This window comes from Ovis aries, chromosome 8 (genome assembly GCF_016772045.2).
Source record: "Ovis aries strain OAR_USU_Benz2616 breed Rambouillet chromosome 8, ARS-UI_Ramb_v3.0, whole genome shotgun sequence".
Classification (NCBI taxonomy): domain Eukaryota; kingdom Metazoa; phylum Chordata; class Mammalia; order Artiodactyla; family Bovidae; genus Ovis; species Ovis aries.
In genome coordinates, this window is record NC_056061.1 from 56,891,886 (window position 1) to 56,912,359 (window position 20,474).

The window sequence follows — 20,474 nt, forward strand, 5'->3', positions numbered from 1 at the left end:
AGCCTCACTGCCTACCCTGCCCACCCCAGCCAAACACTCATCATATTTGTTTCTTTATCATGCTTTCAGTGATCCCTGATTTGCAAGGTTATCATCCATTCTGCAAACACAGTTTATCTGCACTGTTTGAACAGTGTAGCTCTCAAGTTTGGCATGAAATAAGAGAAATATTGAAGTTTAGCACAAAAGTTTAGCCCTTTCCACAAGTCAGCCCTCACCTATATTAAGCCATGTGGTTTTCCAAAGTGAATTTTCAACCAAGGCCATTTTTACCCCATCAATTATTAAATGATTAAATGAATCAAGGGCATTAAAAAATGAAGATAAGATGTTCGAGATATTTCAAGTTCTTGAACTTTGTATATTCAGTTAGCAGTGATAAGAATGGAGGGAACAGAGAAATCTGGGGAAAGGACAAATTAAAACCACTGTGACAGCTCCAATGACACAGGCTTTAAAGAAATCACTGAGGTAACTATTCAAATTAACTGTGGCCCCAAGAGCAATGTGGGAATGATATTATACCACACCTAGAATAAAGCACGGCTTCCCACGTGGCACAGTGGTAAAGAATCCGTGTGCCAATACTGGAGACAAGAGATGCGGGTTCAATTCCTGAGTCAGGAAGATCTCCTGGAGGAGGAAATGGCAACCCACTCCAGTATTCTTGCCTGGAGAATACCTGGTGGGCTACAGTCCATGGGGTCGCAAAGAGTCGGACACGACTGAAGCGACATCCAGCCTTAGGATATATTATTATTTAACTCAGTCTTTCTTCCCTTCTTTGTCTGAGATACAGGCAAAACATGAATTGCATATGGAAAAGCACTACAGTATTTCACAGTCACCACGTTCATTGGTTTTGGTGGTTTTGATTTTACTGGCTATATCCTGTCCCCATGTGACTTAACTGGAACTCTGCTCATTGATTGCTCTTAAGAAAGAACGCTCGAAGATGAGGAACAATATTATAGAAGAACTTTGAATTTATTAGAATTTATTTTTTAAAGAAACGATGATCAAAAGCTGTATTTCTAATTTGTAACAGATTATAGATGTCAGACTCTGCAATCAATCATGACAAACCAATTTCCATCAGTAGGTACTGAACCCTGATGACCTAGATTTCTGGTTGATTTAGGTTCTGAGGTAGTTAAGAATTTCAGAAGAGCAAAAGAACAGCCTCACAAAGACTTGTTGTAAACCATATGCAAGAAACAAAATAATTGCTGCTAACATGACAAAGAATCAATATTTTAACTTTTAAGAAGTTGAAATATAGACATATTAATTTCAGATGTATAGCATAATGATTCAGTGTTTGTATACATTGTAAAATGATCACCACAATAAGTCTAGTTAACATCTATTACCACAGAGTAAATCAGTATGTGAATACATAGTATTTTCACAATGTAAAGAGTTAATATGGTTTGATGAGAAACATTCTAAGCTCCTTAATACTTCATTGAGGAAAAGTTTCTGAAAAAATAGAAGAGTCAGCTGAAATTAGTGATCAATATAAGAAAACTTTAATCTAACTAATAATATAAAAAATGCAAATTAAATTTAGGCCCAGTAGAGACTTTCCTGGTGGTCTAGTGACTAAGACTCCACACTCCCAGTGAAAGGGCCTGGGGTTCTATCCCTGGTCAGGGAACTAGATCCCACATGAGGGAACTAAGTGTTTGCATGCTGCAACTAGATATCCTGCATACTGCAATGAAGATCTGGTGCAGCCAATAAAAAATAAATAATAAATATTAGAAAAACAGACCCAGTAATTGCTTGCATCAAGTTATATTCATGCAGATGTCAGTCACAATATAACTTGAAATAAAATTAGGAATTGAGGATTTAACTAAAAATTGGCAATAACCAACTTAGATCTGGTAAGTAATCTTTGGTCCACTTATAAGAGGGCCAGCTATTTAGCTATTAAAATCGTGAGTATTAAAGACTAGGTAATTAAATACAAAGCCTAATAAAATAGTATTAAGAATAAAATCATTGATCCATAAGTGGATACACAAAATTGCCACAATTTAGACCAAAAGAAACAAAAACTCAGGCATTAAAAAAAAACAAACAAACAACAGAGAAAAACACCTGATAAAACAAAAATGAGCTCTCACTGAGAAGGTACTGCCACTCATCCAGGTGGAATGGAATGACAGGTACAAATCAAGATCAAAAGAGCAGCTAAGTTAACAGAATACGTTTCTCCCAAGGCTGTGCTGCAGCTATAAATGTCTTAACAGCTCCTTCTTCAAGGGACACTTACTGTCTTACTGAAAAATCTTGCTTTCTAATGTCTAGACAGTCAGAAAATTTGCTCTTTGAAATCCTAAGAATGACAATGAAGTGCCCCATTCTTCTAGCTGGAAAGATTTCAGTCCTTTGACCCAGAGAAGCAGCCTTGACGTCCAACCCGTGTGCAGTTTCAGATAAGGGATTTCTGGACACATCATTTCACATCTATCTTCACTTCGTGGTTTTCAAGGAAAAAGGACTCTGGGTCTACTTTGCAGACCAGACTTCATGTTGACTCTAATCCACAGCTCTGCTTTTCTCTGAGCCTGTCAAAGCATTGCTTCTCTTAAATCCTGTAATAACCCCATTTCTTTCTTTCCTCGGTGAGACACGCCCATGGTTCCTGTGGTTTAAGGTCTCTTATTGTTAAAAAAAAAAAAAAAGTCAATAGATGTGACTTTTCAGACTACAACTTTCTCTGTTAGCAGCCTTTGGCTGATTAGGTTAGAACACATAAAAATGGTAATGGGGACAATTTTCATATGAGAAGATTGCTCTATGTATATTGTACTTTTCCAATGCAAAACTTTGTTTCATAATATAGAAAAGTTGGGCACTATGATTTTTGACTAAATTAATCAAATAAGTCTCACATTAAGCAAACACATCATACTACTACCATAATTATATCTGGATGGTAAAATTATGGGTAATTTATTTTTCCTTCCTTGAACTTGTATTTTTTTAAAATCATTATAATAAAAATGTGTTATTTTTTAAATTAGAAATGTCAGTAGTTACTATTTTAAAACCTTTGACAAAAGTCTGCTTATTAACAAAATGAAAGCTATGATTCTTGATAATTATACTGCAGAGTGGGAGAGGGAAACCAATTTAGGGCTCAGCCAGAGAAAGAAGGATGTGATGCTTCCTCCAAACAGATTGGGGTGGAAATCTTCATCACCTCTGACAAGGCAACTTGGCCTCTGTCCTCATTTCCCACCTGGGTACCAGTAATCCAGAAATTATTCTTCTGTTTAGCCCTTTAAAAAACACCCTTATTTTAGGGTCTTAGCAAGAAAAGGCTGGAAGAATTTAATTTAGTAATACTAAAGAATAATCTAATTATCAACTCTCTTTAAAGTTCTAATGATATATTAAAATCCCCTGATTGATAACTAAGGCATAAGGGCAGCTCTTGGAGAACAGAATGAAGGAGGGCAAAGGGTAATAGAATTTTGCCAAGAGGACACACTGGTCATAGCAAATACCCTCTTCCAACAACACAAGAGAAGACCCTACACATGGACATCACCAGATGGTCAACACTGAAATCAGATTGATTATATTCTTTGCAGCCAAAGATGGAGAAGCTCTATACAGTCAGCAAAAACAAGACCAGGAGCTGACTGTGGCTCAGATCATGAACTCCTTATTGCCAAATTCAGACTGAAATTGAAGAAAGTAGGAAAACCACTAGACCATTCAGGTAGGACCTAAATCAAATCCCTTATGATTATACAGCGGAAGTGAGAAATAGATTTAAGGGCCTAGATCTGATAGAGTGCCTGATGAACTATGGAATGAGGTTCATGACATTGTACAGGAGACAGGGATCAAGACCATCCCCATGGAAAAGAAATGCCAAAAAGAAAAATGGCTGTCAGGGGAGGCCTTACAAATAGCTGTGAAAAGAAGAGAGGTGAAAAGCAAAGGAGAAAAGGAAAGATATAAGCATCTGAATGCAGAGTTCTAAAGAATAGTCAGAAGAGATAAGAAAGCCTTCTTCAGCGATCAATGTAAAGAAATAGAGGAAAAGAACAGAATGGGAAAGACTAGAGATCTCTTCAAGAAAATTAGAGATACCAAGGGAACATTTCATGCAAAGATGGGCTCAATAAAGCACAGAAATGGTATGGCCCTAGCAGAAGCAGAAGATATTAAGAAGAGGTGGCAAGAATACACAGAAGAACTGCACAAAAAATATCTTCATGACCCAGATAATCATGATGATGTGATTACTCACCTAGAGCCAGACATCCTGGAATGTGAAGTCAAGTGGGCCTTAGGAAGTATCACTACAAATAAAGCTAGTGGAGGTGATGGAATTCCAGTTGAGCTATCTCAAATCCTGAAAGATGATGCTGTGAAAGTGCTACACTCAATATGCCAGCACATTTGGAAAACTCAGCAGTGTCCACAGGACAGGAAAAGGTCAGTTTTCATTCCAATTCCAAAGAAAGGCAATGCCAAAGAATGTTCAAACTCCCACACAATTGCACTCATCTCACATGCTGGTAAAGTAATGCTCAAAATTCTCCAAGCCAGGCTTCAGCAATACATGAACCGTTAGCTTCCAGATGTTCAAGCTGGTTTTAGAAAAGGCAGAGGAACCAGAGATCAAACTGCCCACGTTCGCTGGATCATTGAAAGAGCAAGAGAGTCCCAGAAAAAACATCTATTTCTGCTTTCTTGACTATGCCAAAGCCTTTGACTGTGTGGATCACAACAAACTGTGGAAAATTCTGAAAGAGATAGGAATACCAGACCATCTGACCTGCCTCTTGAGAAATCCATATGCAGGTCAGAAAGCAACAGTTAGAACTGGACATGGAACAACAGACTGGTTCCAAATAGGAACAGGAGTATGTCAAGGCTGTATATTGTCACCCTGCTTATTTAACTTCTATGTAGAGTACATCATGAGAAACGCTGGGCTGGAGGAAGCACAAGCTGGAATCAAGATTGCTGGGAGAAATAGCAATAACCTCAGATATGCAGATGACACCACCCTTATGGCAGAAAGTGAAGAAGAACTAAAAACCTCTTGATGAAATTGAAAGAGGAGAGTGAAAAAGTTGGCTTAAAGCTCAACATTCATAAAACTAAGATCATGGCATCTGGTCCCATCACTTCATGGGAAATAGATGGGGAAACAGTGGAAACAGTGGCTTACTTTATTTTTGGGGCTCCAGAATCACTGCAGATGGTGACTGCAGCCGTGAAACTAAAAGATGCTTACACCTTGGAAGGAAAGTTATGACCAAACTAGACAGCATATTAAAAAGTAGAGACATTACTTTATCAACAAAGGCCCGTCTAGTCAAAGTTATGATTTTTCTAGTAGTCATGTATGGATGTGAGAGTTGGACTATAAAGAAAGCTGAGTGCAGAAGAATTGATGCTTTTGAACTGTGGTGTTGGAGAAGACTCTTGAGAGTCCCTTGGACTGCAAGGAGATCCAACCAGTCCATCCTAAAGGAAATCAATCCTGAGTGTTCATTGGAGGGACTGATGTTGAAGCTGAAACTCCAATAATTTGGCCACCTGATGTGAAGAGCTAACTCATTTGAAAAGACCCTGATGTTCGGAAGGGTTGAGGACAGGAAAAGAAGGGGATGACAGAGGATGAGATAGTTAGATGGCATCACCAACTCAACGGACATGAGTTTGGGTAAACTCCGGGAGTTGGTGATGGACAGGGAAGCCTCGTGTGCTGCAGTCCATGGGGTCGCAAAGAGTTGAACATGACTGAGTTACTGAACAATAAAAATATCTCTGAGGCTTATTTGATGTCCTCAGTTAAAATGTAATGATATAGGGAGGATATAGAGAACATTTTTTGAAAAAATTTTGCCCATATACATATAACATAAAATTTTTCATTTTAGTCGCTTTACATGTACAATTTAGTGGTATTAGTGCATTGATCATGTTGTATGACCATCACAACTATGTATTTCTAAAACCCTTTAGGTATCCCACACAGAAACTCTGTATCTGCTAGTAAATAACTCCCCATCTCTTTCCCTCTAACTCTTGGTAACCTCTAATTTACTTGCTGTTTCCATGACTTTGTTTATACTAGATATTTCATATAAGGACAATGTTTGTCCTTTTATATTTGGATTAATTCACTTAGCATTATGTTTTCAAAGTTTATGCATGTTGTAGCACATATCATCGCTTCACTCCTTTTCTTCCTGAATAATATTTCCTTGTGGGTATATGCTTAACTTTTTTTATCCATCTGTCCATTGATAGACTCTTAGATTGTTTCCACCTGTTGGCTACTATGAAGAATTCTGCTGTGAGCACTTGTTTACAAGTATCTTTTGGAATCCCTGTTTTCAATTCTTCTGATTATATTTCTAGGAATGGAATTGCACGGTCATGTAATAATTCTATGTTTAACTTTTTCAGGAACTTCCATACTGTTTCCACAGTGGCTGAACCATTTTACAACCCATTAGCTATTTACAAGTAGTCTAATTTAAGGAAGAAGATAAAATTGGGACCCAGCTCCAACTCTTCCAAGGATTTGGTTTATTGGTTAACAAACTAAACTCTGTGTACCACATTTCATTTTTTGTTGTGTCATTTTTTTCTTTTTCTTCTATTGGATTACAAATGTCAGCTGTCTCTAAGGACAGATAGGAGATTAATTCATCACTTGCATTGGTATTTTATGCCTCAAGTTTATTGGGTGACTACTCTGGTATTTCAATCGCTAAAACCTTTTGGCTGGATTTCAAGATGGACCTTTTTCATATCCAATTCTACATTATACAAATAGGATTACAGTACTGTATAATATGTTATAAATTATATATTTTCACATTTAATTCAATTAATATTTAATGTATATTTCATTGTAATAAAAATCACCCAGAAATAAAGGCGACCTTTGTATTAATTGTAATGAGATACTATTACGCCATTCTGTTAGGAAAGGCATTTGATATGTATGTGTATATTTTTTTAGAAGAGACATATGCTTTAAGATGAGCTAATTTTGGTTCCAAATGCGAGGACAGGTCACCCTCACTTTCCTAAAAAGCATATAAGCCCTTCCAGATGGTTGTTGTCTATCCTACTCCTAATCATTTTTGGCATTTGACAGTGGAGTGTCTGGAGTGTTAAAATTAGTAAACTCAAATGTCATACAATCTAATCAGTAGCTAGATATCTAAAAGGCACACTGGATCTAAATACTGAAGAGACCTGCCTTTTTTCCCCTATGGTTATTATTATCTGGTCATCCCAGTTTTGTGAACTTCCAGAAAAAGTGAAAGTGTTAGTCACTCAGTTGAGTTCGACTCTTTTCCTGGGTTGGTGAAGTCAATGGGGGGCCAGGAAGGCGGTCAGAGGGAGAAAAGAGAGCACAGGCTGTTGCTTCTCTGGCTCCCTTCCTGAGCAGTCGCCTCAGGCTGGCTGGGACTCTTACCAAAGGTCACTCTCAAGGACGTCTTCCTGACAGTCCCTCACCTTCTGGCTTCGTCATCACTCGCCCTCTGTTCCTAGGCTCCTGCACTGTTCCTCACGGTTCTCCTACTTTTGTAGTGAGTTTCTTTGTAGATAAAGTCTTCCTGACGTAGTTTCACTTGACTGTTCACCTTTTTTCCTTTGGAACCTTGAGTGTTATGGGTAAAGAAAGGGTTTGGGTGTTGCTGTGTCTTTAAATAAAGATTGCCCTGGCTGAACTAGCGATTTTCTGTCTCAGATAGTGACACTCGGGGACACTGCTTATTTCAATAGATGCCATGAAATTCTCAAAATGATTTCAGCTGTGACTCAAAACCTCAAGCTCGACATTTAGCGTTTGTAACAGGTGGGAATGAAGGAGTGTGATTGTTAGAATCATTGGCGCTGTCATTCCTGAATTGATAATTGGCCATTAAAAGAGATACATTCCAGGTGGCTGGGCATGAGGCCAAGGAGTGGGAGACACACATGTCCAAGAACAACTCAGGGGAAGATAAAGAGGAAGTATCGGATGCTGTGAATTAGTGGGTGGATGCTTTGCCTAAGGGCATTCAGATTCAAATTAATAAAAAATATCGAAATACTAGCAAAGCTAAGCTATATATATATTTTTTGGATACAAGCACAGGTGTGATTTTTTTGGATGCAAGCATAACTGCAATAAAAATTTATGACATGTTTGCTAATGATGATAAATCAAATTAAGGACATATCACATGTATACATGTACATATATATGTATGTGTATATGTGTATGTATATATATGTATGTATATGTACATATATATATCACATGTATATGTATGGCTCAGTTCTATATATTCCAATATAAATACCCCAATATAAAAAAAAAAAAGCTTAAAAAATCAGTGACCATGTCTGAAGCAGGAGAGGGAGGCTGTTGTCATTTGAAACGGTCACAAGGGTCCTTCTGGTGGTGCTGTGTTAGCTTCCTTGGACTACCATAAAGAAATACCACAGATTGGGTGGCTTAAGAAGCAGAAATTAATTCTCACACAGTTCTGGAGGCTGGAAGTCCAAGATTGAGGTTGTTGGCAAGTTTGATTTCTTCTGGAGCATCTCTGCTTGGCTGCAGATGACTGTCTTTTCCCCGTGTCCTCACATGGCCTTTCCTCTATGCCTGCGTGTGTGTGCTCTCTCTGTACCTTCAGAATCTCTCTTCTTATAAGGGCATCAGTCATACTGAGTTAGGGCACCACCCTAATAACCTCCTTTAACCCAAATTATTTCTTTAAAGTCCTGATCTCCAAATACACTCACATTATGAAGTACTAGGGCTTAGGGCTTCAACATAAGAATTTGGGGAGGGTATAGTTTCACTTATAACAGACACAGAGATGCTGATGTTCTGTTTCTTGACCTGGGAAATGGTTGCAGAGGTCTGTAATTTATGATTACTCATTGAACTATGTTTCCATGTATTATGCATTTTTATGATGCTTTTGATATATCTCACAACTGTTAAAAATTAAGTGAGTATACCATGCTGGCCAAAAGAACAGTTCTGGACCACCCTTTCAGACTCTTTTGTGTAGGCCACTAACATCCATTTCTATGAGGATCATAAAAGATAAGGTATATACTAGGATAAGGCAATTTATCTTCAAAGGGTTATTTTTCTTCCTCAAGAATGTTTATATAGTACAGAATATTTCAGGATACTTATTTGGAATACACAATACATGGATATTTTTCCTAATTGTATTTTACGTCTTCTGAATATTAAAACTATGTGTGCGTATTTTAACAAACTCTGGTTCTGTATAATCTCATCTCCCTGCAACCTGTAGGCATGAATTGTGCTGCCCTCCTGTGAATTATGCTTTGGATCTGTCCTTGGGTTGTGGATGACCTTGTTCTAGTAATGAAGCTGCCCTACTAAAAGAGAAGGGCGTTTCTAAAGGGAGCAGAATATTATTATTCAGAAGGGGGAGAGGTGTTTTGTTTTTGATGCTCATTGAAGAAAAAGATGTTCATCACCAAACAGAAGTTTATCAGTGTGTGTTCATTTCCATACTGCGCCTTTGAGATAACTTAAAATATAATTAAATTGTTCACTATCTGTTCTTAGTAGGAAGGATCAAAGACTGGGTTGTGTAGTGTTATTTGAAGGATTAAGAAACCTCCCCTCACCCCCCAAGAGCTTCCTCATCAGCCTGCAACAGAATGTGAGATTCCCAACTTCCAGCTACTTATCCATTTATTTTCCAGCAATGTGCTGGGTAACGGAAAAGATGAAACAGACACAGTTGCTGCTCTTTGGAGCTCTTAGTCTAAGTGAGGGAATCAGGTAGGCAAACTGGTAATTATAATACAACCTTGTGAAGCAGTAATAGGGGTCCAGGTCTGTATAGGGAAATGTAGAATAGCAGGGAGTACCCAGGACAGTTTGAAGATTCAAGAAACTCTTCACAGAAATGATTCTGTGCTTAAAAGTAGAGGAGGATTAAAAGTTAATCAGGTTATAAGTCAGGCGACAATGTCTTGAGGAGATGGAACCACATGAAAAAGTCATAGGGTTTGCCTTGTGTACCTCAGGGTGTATAACTAGGATCATTCCCATGTTCCAAAGGAAAAATGAAAAATGTGTCTGGAGAGGTGGGTGAGAAAGGAACTTTTATTTTAAGAGTGATGATGTTATATCTCTTTTGGATGCATTAATTGGGCTGCTGTATCAAGAATGCACTTGAAAAAGAAAACAGAGAAGGCAGAATGGTATTTAGGATAGAGGATGAGAGTCTGAACTAAGGGGATAGCAGTGGGGAGGAAGAGGAGGGGGGATTTGTAAAATTGGCAGGATTTGGGAGTGAGTAGATGTCAAGGTGATGGAAGAACTAAAGATGTACACACACTTGTAGGTTAAAAGGGCAGGATGTTGAAACAGACCATGCCTAGTGGCCTCAGTTATCACCTGCGGTGGAGCTAATGGTAAAGAACCCGCCTACCGATGCAGGAGACTTAAGAGACTTGGGTTCAATCCCTAGGTTGGGAAGATTCCCTGGAGAAGGGCATGGCAACCCACTTCAGTACTCTTGCCTGGAGAAGCCCGTGGACAGAGGAGCCTGGTGGGTTACGGTCCATAGAGTCGCAGAGTTGGACATTTCTGAAGCGACTTAGCATGACAGTAAGTTGGGGGAGCACTCAACAAAGGGCTTAAAGAAAGTGGCAAAGCTCTAAAAAGTATCTAGAGGAGATGGACAAGATAAATGACTCAGGACGAGTAAAAATATTGATGGTAGTGATGAGAGTTCACTTACAGCAGGGAAGGGAAGTGAATGAAAATATCACCTTTCTTTCCACCCCACCCCCCTCTTCAAAAAAGGATGGGAGGGTGCTCATCAGATCAGAGACTCTAGCAAGATTCATGCAAGGGAATGGAAGAAACCCAAAGAGTAGTGAGCAGAGAGTAAAGATTACAGTGGTGATACAGGGTGAGATTGTCTTTCCTTGACTGTGGAGTGAGAGGCAGGGCTGGAGGAAACTGCTGCACAAAATTTAATCCTGACACATACTGTAATAGACTATTTATTCCTTGAAAAATATGGCTATAACTCAGTGAAGACAAGTAATTTTAGCTGCTTTACAATTTGCCAAAACTGTTTTACATGTACTGTTTTATTTAAAGTCAAGAACCATGTCACATTAGAACTGGGTACATGGAGGGGCTCAAAATAAGCTTGTTTCTTGTGGACTGAAATATTTCATTTGAAACAAAGAACACCATTAGTTATGTCTATGGCAACACACCCTGGAATCTAGGGAAAGAAAGAGATATAGACAGGTTCATTTTAATGGGAGGTGGAGGGATAGAAGAGAGCTAGCTGATGAGAGTTGCAAAATGTAGCAGAAAAGAGCTTGTCATCTGGAGCCAGACACTTTCTGTTGGATTTGTGGTTTCTGTGTGTCTGTCTGTGTGACTGGGGGTGGGGGCAGCTGGGAGACTCAGCTTCAAACCCTCAAAAATGATGACCAGGGTGGAAAACTGCTCCCTGGGAGACTGAACACAAACTGAGATGTGTCAGATTTTGGCCAGCATAGAGCTTTCTTAAAAGTTGATTTTGACAAGGTTCTGTCCATTTGTTGTAAATGAAGGGATGGGGAACTACCATGTTGCTATGAAGTAACTGAAACTGACTGATGCAGAAATGACCAGGTTAAGTTTTCCACCATCTAGCAGTACTGGAGGCCAAGAAGAGAGTTATGTCCAATTACAAAGAATTAGAGTTACATTTCCTAAGCACTTCAGTTTATAGCCTATGAAATTGTTACCCACACTGTTAATATTAATCATTACATTTGGATCTTCCCAGTTCCTTAAAAGTTATGATTGTGGATATAACACAGCTTAATTTTTCCTTACTGTTCTTGCTGTAAACAGATTTTCTTCATTCAGATATCCTCTTTCCTCCACCCTCTGCCATTTTGTCAGTAACATTTGGCTTGGTCACTTACAGTGGTTGAAATTAAGGGCCAACGCTAACATAACTTAGAGAAAGGGAAGGAAAGAAAATGAGACTGATTAAAAAATCTATATCTAATTGTTAATAAAAAGGAGAAAAGCCTCTTTAAACATCAAAGGAAAACTGTTTTCTGTAAAGCAATCCAATGCTATTAAAATGGTGAAAGCTCCATTCTTTAGTCTCCAGTTTGAAGAATTCACTTTGAACTCTCCCTGAAACCTACCAGAAATTTTTCAGGACAGTAAATAATAACGGTACTATTTTTACCATTTCAAAAAGCAGTAGAAGGTAGGATAATTAAGAGTTTCAAAGCAGACTGATGTGGGTGGAACGGACCCTCCATTTATGAGCTGAACACACTTGGATAAAAGCCCCAGTTAATCATCTGGGAAATGGGAGTTGCTGGCTGCATCTTAGAGGATGTTCTCAGAGGCTGTTCTTCACATCCTCCTCCCTAGCAAAGCACCGGAGGACAGCAAGTTCAGGAAATGAACCATCTCCAGCTTCAATGGGGGAATCTTGATTAGCTGACTGGTAAAAATGCCAGCATTTCCCAGTGTATTCTGTGGCACACTAGTTCACTGAGAAGTTCACTTTTATACAATTTGGGGGCACTACTTCATGCTCTGCCATTACCTTGCTGGAGACTCACAACGTGTATCAAGTCTGAGATGAAACCCTTACCAAGAAGGTTGTCTAATTTAGTACAAGGTACTAAAGTTCCATTTGTACTAGATCACAGAACTCTGTTTCCACATTCTACATGTTACCAACGATAAAATTAATCTTTCAAGAAACACTTTGAGAAATGTTGCAAAGTATTTATTTATTGCTTTCAAATAAGTTATGTTGAACTGTAAAGCCCCGAAAGACTGTTTCATATTTTATTTGCATCCTCTCTTAGGCTAATATCAAAATTGTCCTTAGCATCCTTCTTTTCATGGAGAATGATTTAATAAAAATCCTGTGCCAAAGGAAACTGGCTGAGTTTTAAACATTTTCTCCATGACCCACACAAAGTAAATAATCGATAATGACTGTACACAGACATTTACAGGGCACTTGTGAGGTGCTTATATGACTTTAAACTGTAATAGCTTTGTATAAACACAGATGATTCCTAATATTTTTCTAGGATAGACAAACATAACTGCAATATTATATTAGCCATCTGTCAATACGATTTCTAAACCAATTATAAGCACACAGTATACCTTTAGGCTGCTGAAAAGTTTTGCAAATTGAACTTCATTCAATGAACACTGAACAAGAAAGTAAGAAACAAATACTCTGTCACAAACATACAAACAAAAAACATATATGTATACTTTCATATTCGATGCTGATAATGAAATCCTACAATTAGAACTAAAAATAACAGTGCATGATCTTATTCTTTTGGCAGGTGTTATAAGAATGTTCTCTGAAGAAGGAAATGGCAACCCACTCCAGTATTCTTGCCTGGAGAATCCCATGGAGAGGAGCTTGAAGGGCTGCAGTCCATGGGGTCACAAAGAGTCAGACACGACTGAAGCAACCTAGCACGCATGCATAAGAATGTATGTCATAGGAATTAGAGACAGTAACTTCTTGGGAAGACCTTGAAGCTTCATTCCAGGCAAAGTATTTCTAGGGCCACTAAATGGAGGACAGAGGACAGAGACAAGTCTGAGCCCCTGAAGGAGTCAGTCACCTGGTAAAGACAGGAGGCACCTCCGCCTCACAGGTACACAGGGTCCCTCAACAGCGACGACATGTCCATGCCTCGCATACCTTACATTCATTTCCCATTTCAAGCCTTACTGACACCTTAACTAGCGAAGGCTGATTATCAAAACACTTGATTATCAAACCATCATGGATAATGTTAGTAGGTTGAATAATGCCCAGCAAAAATATATCAAGTTCTGATCTTGATCTCTTGAGCTTGTAAATGACATCCTACTAGTAAGTACTATTGGTGAATTTAAAAACAAAGGGGATATCAGAATGGAAAGAGATAATTTAATCTGAAGCAACTATAATTAAAGTAGCTTAATGTTGCAAAGCATATGTCTAATTAATACTTTGCTAAGGTCTACCCCAGGATGCTGGAAAGAGCTCACCAAGTGAGGGATGCTGCCGTGTAAGTTTCATTAACCTTCCAGTGAAGCCATCCCTGCACCCATGCAATCTCTTTTCTTCTAATTTGAAAAAGTAGTTCACTGACTAAGCTTATAAGATGTGATCCAAGAGAGATTCCTTTATATTTTACTTGGTTCTCTACTCTTTATACTACTTTATCTTCTACTCTACAGTTGATGGTGACTTGAGGATAATCAATTCTTATTTCAAGCCATTATTTTCCTCAGTTAACTGTAGATTCTAAAGAAGTCACCTTTTAACTGATATTTTCATCCGCTTTCAGCTTTGAAAAGGGAGATAAAAGTAGTACATCTGCCTCTCTGTACCCTTCACCTCCCCCACCTTAGTTGTTTTCTTAGATCTAAAACCACCTTCATGTGAAGCAGATAATAGTATTATTGACAGCATTTCAAAACAGAAGGATTTGCACCAAAAAATGCTTCACACCCTAATGGAATATCTGTCATCAAACTATTTTCACCTAAAGGTTTCAAAACCCTTGGGGTATAAATTATGCAATGATGTTTGGGTTGAAAAAATTTGCCATTTTCAAGAATATTTAAAATTTCTCAGAACCTTACAGATTTAAAGCTTTATACTAGTCTATGATACAGCTGTAGAGTGTAAATCATCTAGCTTTTTGTGTTGTTCATCATATGGCTCTGTTTTTTATCTTCTTGCTGCTTGAGAGTATGAATGAAATAACAAAATGAAAATTGAGTTCTTTATCCTTGAATCTGATAAGATACCAAAGCCATAATATTGCTGAAACACTTAAGCAGTCATGCAAGACTCATAAGAAATTTTAATAATTTTCAAAAATTGAGAAGCAGAAAACTTAATTAAAATTTCCACATAATACATGCTCAATAAATACCTGTTCACTCATACTTTAAAAAGAAAACTATAAAAATGCAAAACTACATTTGAGGAATGCCCTTTTGCAGTATTCCTGCAGCAGTTGAAACTGGGTAATTAGTACAAGGACATCCATTCTACCATTTGGTCTGCTTTGCAAATGTTTGAAATTTTCCTTAATAAAATATGTTTGTTTGTTTGTTTTTTTTACAAAAACTTCCCAGGTGAATTCCATGTGCGATCGCAATCTGCTTTCTGGGGGTCCCAACCTGGGAAAAAACTATGAAACTAGAATCTGTATTTTCCTCTCTTTTTAATCTCTCTAATAACTAACTAATCAGGTAATTAGTTAATTAAGCAGATGTTTATGAATATTTATTCTGGGCTGGAATAGTCCTAGTCCTTGTCAGGGTCTGGAGATCCCTTAAGAAGCTTATAATATAGTTAGATGATACAAACTATAGGTCCTAAGAGTAGACAATATATTCAGTGATGAGTAGAGCATAAAGGAAGATAAAGGAAGTGTGTGTGTGTATGTGCGCGCGCGCGCGCGTGTGTGTGAAGGCAGGTCAAATATTGTACCTCAGGTACGCATTAGAGACTGCTTCATGGAAAAGTGACTCTGAATAATTAATCAACAAGGACCTGTTGTATAGGGAACTCTGCTCAATATTCTGCTGCTGCTGCTAAGTCACATCAGTCATGTCAGACTCTGCGCAACCCCATAGACGGCATCCCACCAGGCTCACCTGTCCCTGGGATTCTCCAGGCAAGAACACTGGAGTGGGTTGTCATTTCCTTCTCCAATGCATGAAAGTGAAAAGTGAAAGTGAAGTCGCTCAGTCGTGTCCGACTCTTCGAGACTCCATGGACTGCAGCCTACCAGGCTCCTCTGTCTGTGGGATTTTCCAGGTAAGAGTCCTGGAGTGGGGTGCCACTGCTTTCTCCGGCTCAACATTCTGGAATAACCTAAATGGGGAAAAATTTCAAAAAAGAATCAGTTCAATTCAGTTCAGTCGCTCAGTTGTGTCCGACTCTTTGCAACCCATGAACTGCAGCACGCCAGGCCTCCCTGTCCATCACCAACTCCCGGAGTTCACTCAGACTCACATCCACTGAGTCGGTGATGCCATCAAGCCATCTCATCCTCTGTCATCCCCTTCTCCTCCTGCCCCCAATCCCTCCCAGCATCAGAGTCTTTTCCAATGAGTCAACTCTTCTCATGAGGTGGCCAAAGTACAGGAGTTTCAGCTTTAGCATCATTCCTTCCAAAGAAATTCCAGGGTTGATCTCCTTCAGAATGGTCTGGTTGGATCTCCTTGCAGTCCAAGGGACTCTCAAGAGTCCTCAAGGCCCAATCCTACTTACTCTTTAAATCCAGCTCAAATTCTGTTTCCTATATCCTTGATTTCTGTTACCAAACAAAAATATCTATTTCCACTGTGTACAGTAACCCTTTGCTTCTACACATTGTTTCAATTATATCTCTTATAATTGTACTATAAGCTCTTTGAGATGAAGAACTGTTTTATGTATGTTTGCAACCTTCAGACCCTTCTAGAGAAGTGACTTGAATATTACAGGGACTCAGTAAAAGTATGCTGAATAAAATAAAACAGATCATCCTTCTACTTCATTGCTACATAAAATAATTTTGTCGTATCATTTGACATTTGAGTTTACATGTGTGCCTTAACTGGCAGTCAATAGTGATTTAAAAAGAGTGCTGGTCTAAAAGAAAAGAACTTCAAGTTGGATAGAGAAACTTTTTTGGCAAAAATGGACACTGCTCTTTTCAAAGAGCTATAAATAAATGCCCTAATTTTTCTGCTCACTGAAAGAGGCACACTGTCTTGTTCAGTACAGTCCTGAATGTTAATTGTGTTCTCTTGAAAGCACCTGGAATCCAAAGGCTTTTCCTTCTCAGGCTTGCACAAGAGTTTTTTTATCGGCTGCATAGAATTTGGAATAACCCAATTCTGCCACTTTGGTGGGAACAAATAATTAAAAGAAAGTTGGCTGACAGAGATAAGAAGCACAAAAAAAAGGAAAAAGCAAAGCACAGGAAAAATATGGTCAGTGAGGCACTTTCCTGACAGTTTGTTATTTATGAATGAGGTAGTATTTTTTTGCTTTGAACTTGATCAATTCAAGGCCATTCCTAATGCCTGGTTTAAAGTTCTGGCATAGCTAGTAAAGCACTTGAAGGCCCACACAAGAGAGTATATTAGTAAAGCTTGTAATGGAAAACAGCAAAAGCACAAGGAATGACTGGACTCCACATGCTTATTGGGAGACTGAGTAGATCCTGATGCCTGCTATTCCTTTAACACTTAAATCTATCCATTTTGCAGCCATTACACTGAAATAAGCAATTTAGAAATGAATTCCACTATGAGAAATGAACAATAATTCCCAAATAAAGTTTTCTGCTATCAATAATAGAGTATTTGCTGATTTTAAAAAAAAACAAATCCAGTGAAGACAGAACCACAATGTGATGATCAGGGTTCAATGTAAGTATAACTTACTACACAAAACTGTTTTTAAACACTAGAAAACTTGGATTTTGAGAAAATTTTTGGAGATCATTGAGGCTTATTTTTATTCTTATTTTTATTGTTCTGTCTTTTTCCTAAGAACAACTAGAAACACTGGATGAAATATCACAAAATACCTCCTTGAAAGTGTTAGAGACCTACCAAGGTGGCTTTGGCTTCAGTTCAGTTCGGTTCAGTTCAGTCGCTCAGTCGTGTCCAACTCTTTACAACCCCATGAATCGCAGCACTCCAGGCCTCTCTGTCCATCACCAGCTCCTGGAGTTTACCCAAGCTCATATCCATTGAATCGGTGATGCCATCAAGGCATCTCATCCTCTGTCATCCCCTTCTCCTCCTGCCCCCAATCAGTCCCAGCATCAGGGTATTTTCCAATGACTCAACTCTTCGCATGACGTGGCCAAAGTATTGGAGTTTCAGCTTTAGCATCAGTCTTTCCAATGAACACCCAGGACTGATCTCCTTTAGAATGGACTGGTTGGATCTCTTTGCAGTCCAATGGACTCTCAAGAGTCTTCTCCAACACCACAGTTCAAAAGCATCAGTTCTCCAGTCCAACTCTCACATCCATGCATGACCACTGGAAAAACTACAGCCTTGACTAGATGGACCTTTGTTGATAAAGTAATGTCTCTGCTTTTTAATATGCTATCTAGATTGGTCATAACTTTCTTTCCAAGGAGTAAGCATCTTTTAATTTCATGGCTGCAGTCACCATCTGCAGTGATTTTGGATTTTGCACTGTTTTCCTATCTATTTGCCATGAAGTGATGGGACCAGATGCCATGATCTTAGTTTAGGGGGTCCTATATTTCAGAGAGAAGAAAAGCACAATAGTCTGAGTCCAACATTCAGTCCAGCTTTACCACTTACAGCATTTGCCAATTCATCAGCAGCACTGTGAAGCTGTGAAACTGGGAACTTCTACCAGTCTTAAGAGATGGGAGTTAAAAAAAAATAGATTCTGAATCTACTGAGGAGGACTAGATTTCAGATGGGATGTTAGAAATGCTATGCACTGGGAGCAGGAGAAACTGGAGATGGAGAAGCCCCAACAATGACTGAAACTCACTCAATTTATGATTAGATTAAGGTGCTCCATCTTTACCCTAATTGTTTTCCAGAAAGAAAATCACCATGGAGAAACTTGCATTGTACTCAGGTTTTTCCCATACCCAATATCTGACATTAAATTTTAAAAGTTATCGGGCATATAGGAAATAAGATGAAATGACTAAATGCCAAGAAGAAAAACAGAAAACATGAAATGACCCATAGAAGGTCTGGATTATGGAGTTTACAGACACAGAATGAAAAATAGCTGTGATCAATAAGTTCAAGAAATTACATGATATGGCGGAGAATTTCAGTAGAGGACCAGAAGACTATATTTTAAAAAATCAAAAGGAAATTGTGAAGTCAAAATTTTAAAAACACTACTTAAGAGATCATTACATAGATTCAGTATTATATTAAACAAGCTGACAAGGATAATGCCTACCTGATGGGGGGAGAGAAGGGTCGTGATGTGGGGTACAGGGTGTCTGGTGATGTTCTTTTCCTTTTATATGGTTACACAAAGTGTTCATTTTATAATAACCCATTAAGCTGTACATACATGATTTGTATTTTGTTACATATGTGTGTTAACTGATAAGACATTCATTAAAATACATAAACTATCCCCCCAGAGATACTGTGAAATTCTTGGAGGGATGGAGTGTTTCAGGAAGCTGACCCGTAGGTAGGCCAAACATGGAGAGAGAATAGTAAAAGGGCAATAACATTAAAAACAAAAAAATGACTGCAATGAATTTGTCTAAACTGACTTGCTTGATGAACTGCAACCCTCTGGATGTAACATGCGCTGTCTTCAGCCTTCTGATGGATGCCCACAGAATTGAAACACTCAGCTGGTAAAATCACACATCTTCCATTTGTCTGGCCATGTGATTATAATTCAGGTGTATTTACTACTAACCTGAAACTAAGCCTATTGTACTTGTCATTTAATAATATAAAGTTTAGTTAAATATTATATAAACTAATGACAGTTGAGTTCAAAAAAAGAGAGTTGTTTCTGTGAAAATTTAAATGCTTCCTCAGTAGAGGTGAGTCAGTAGGAAAGAAAAATAAACAGACTGCATAATGAATAAGGAAAGTCACTGAGGAATAAGCTTTTTGTGTGACATACCATTGCCACCTTTCCCACTGAGAAGAATGAGTGGACCCATATGAACATACCTATACTTGTATAATAAAGTAACCCAATAATTATTACTTCACGGAGAAGGCAATGGCGACCCCACTCCAGGACTCTTACCTGGAAAATCCCATGGACAGAGGAGCCTGGTAGGCTGCAGTCCATGGGGTCGCTAAGAGTCGGACACAACTGAGCGACTTCACTTTCACTTTTCACTTTCATGCATTGGAGAAGGAAATGGCAACTCACTCCAGTGTTCTTGCCTGGAGAATCCCAGGGACGGGGGAGCCTGGTGGGCTGTCGTCTATGGGGTTGCACAGAGTTGGATACGACTGAAGCAACTTAGCAGCAGCAGCAGCAGCAGAGGTTGTCCTGAGGACCAAATTAGTTGATATATCTAAGTGAATTAGACTAGGTGGTAGCCATGATTATTAGGCATTGATACAGAAAATCCAAAAGACTACCACTGAGGCCTGCAGTAGCCTTTTCCATGCCCCTGTTTCTAGACTCAACAGTGCCAAACTTGTGAACATCGTAGCTTCTTGTCCTAGAAGCAACTTGCTTTATCTCTTACTCTCTCCTGAATTCATAATCCATTCATTTGGGGGCATTTTAGGTTCTGAGAAAATGGATTCAAAGCCTGACTCAACATTTTTGTTCTGGCTCCCAGCTGCTAAATAACCCTCCAATCAGTTAGGTAAAAGGGAAGTTTCACTTAACAATCAGGCTGCT

The 20,474-nt window shown here is 38.6% G+C and overlaps 1 long non-coding RNA gene across 1 annotated transcript in view; it reads right to left on the reverse strand.

The window, feature by feature from the left end:
- Positions 1–12,806: 12,806 nt before the first annotated feature.
- LOC105610729 (uncharacterized) overlaps positions 12,807–20,474 on the reverse strand; it is an 89,314-nt gene continuing 81,646 nt past the window's right edge. The window contains exon 4 of the long non-coding RNA XR_001435036.4: positions 12,807–15,950. This is a non-coding gene — a long non-coding RNA (uncharacterized LOC105610729). The remainder of the gene's footprint in view (positions 15,951–20,474) is intronic.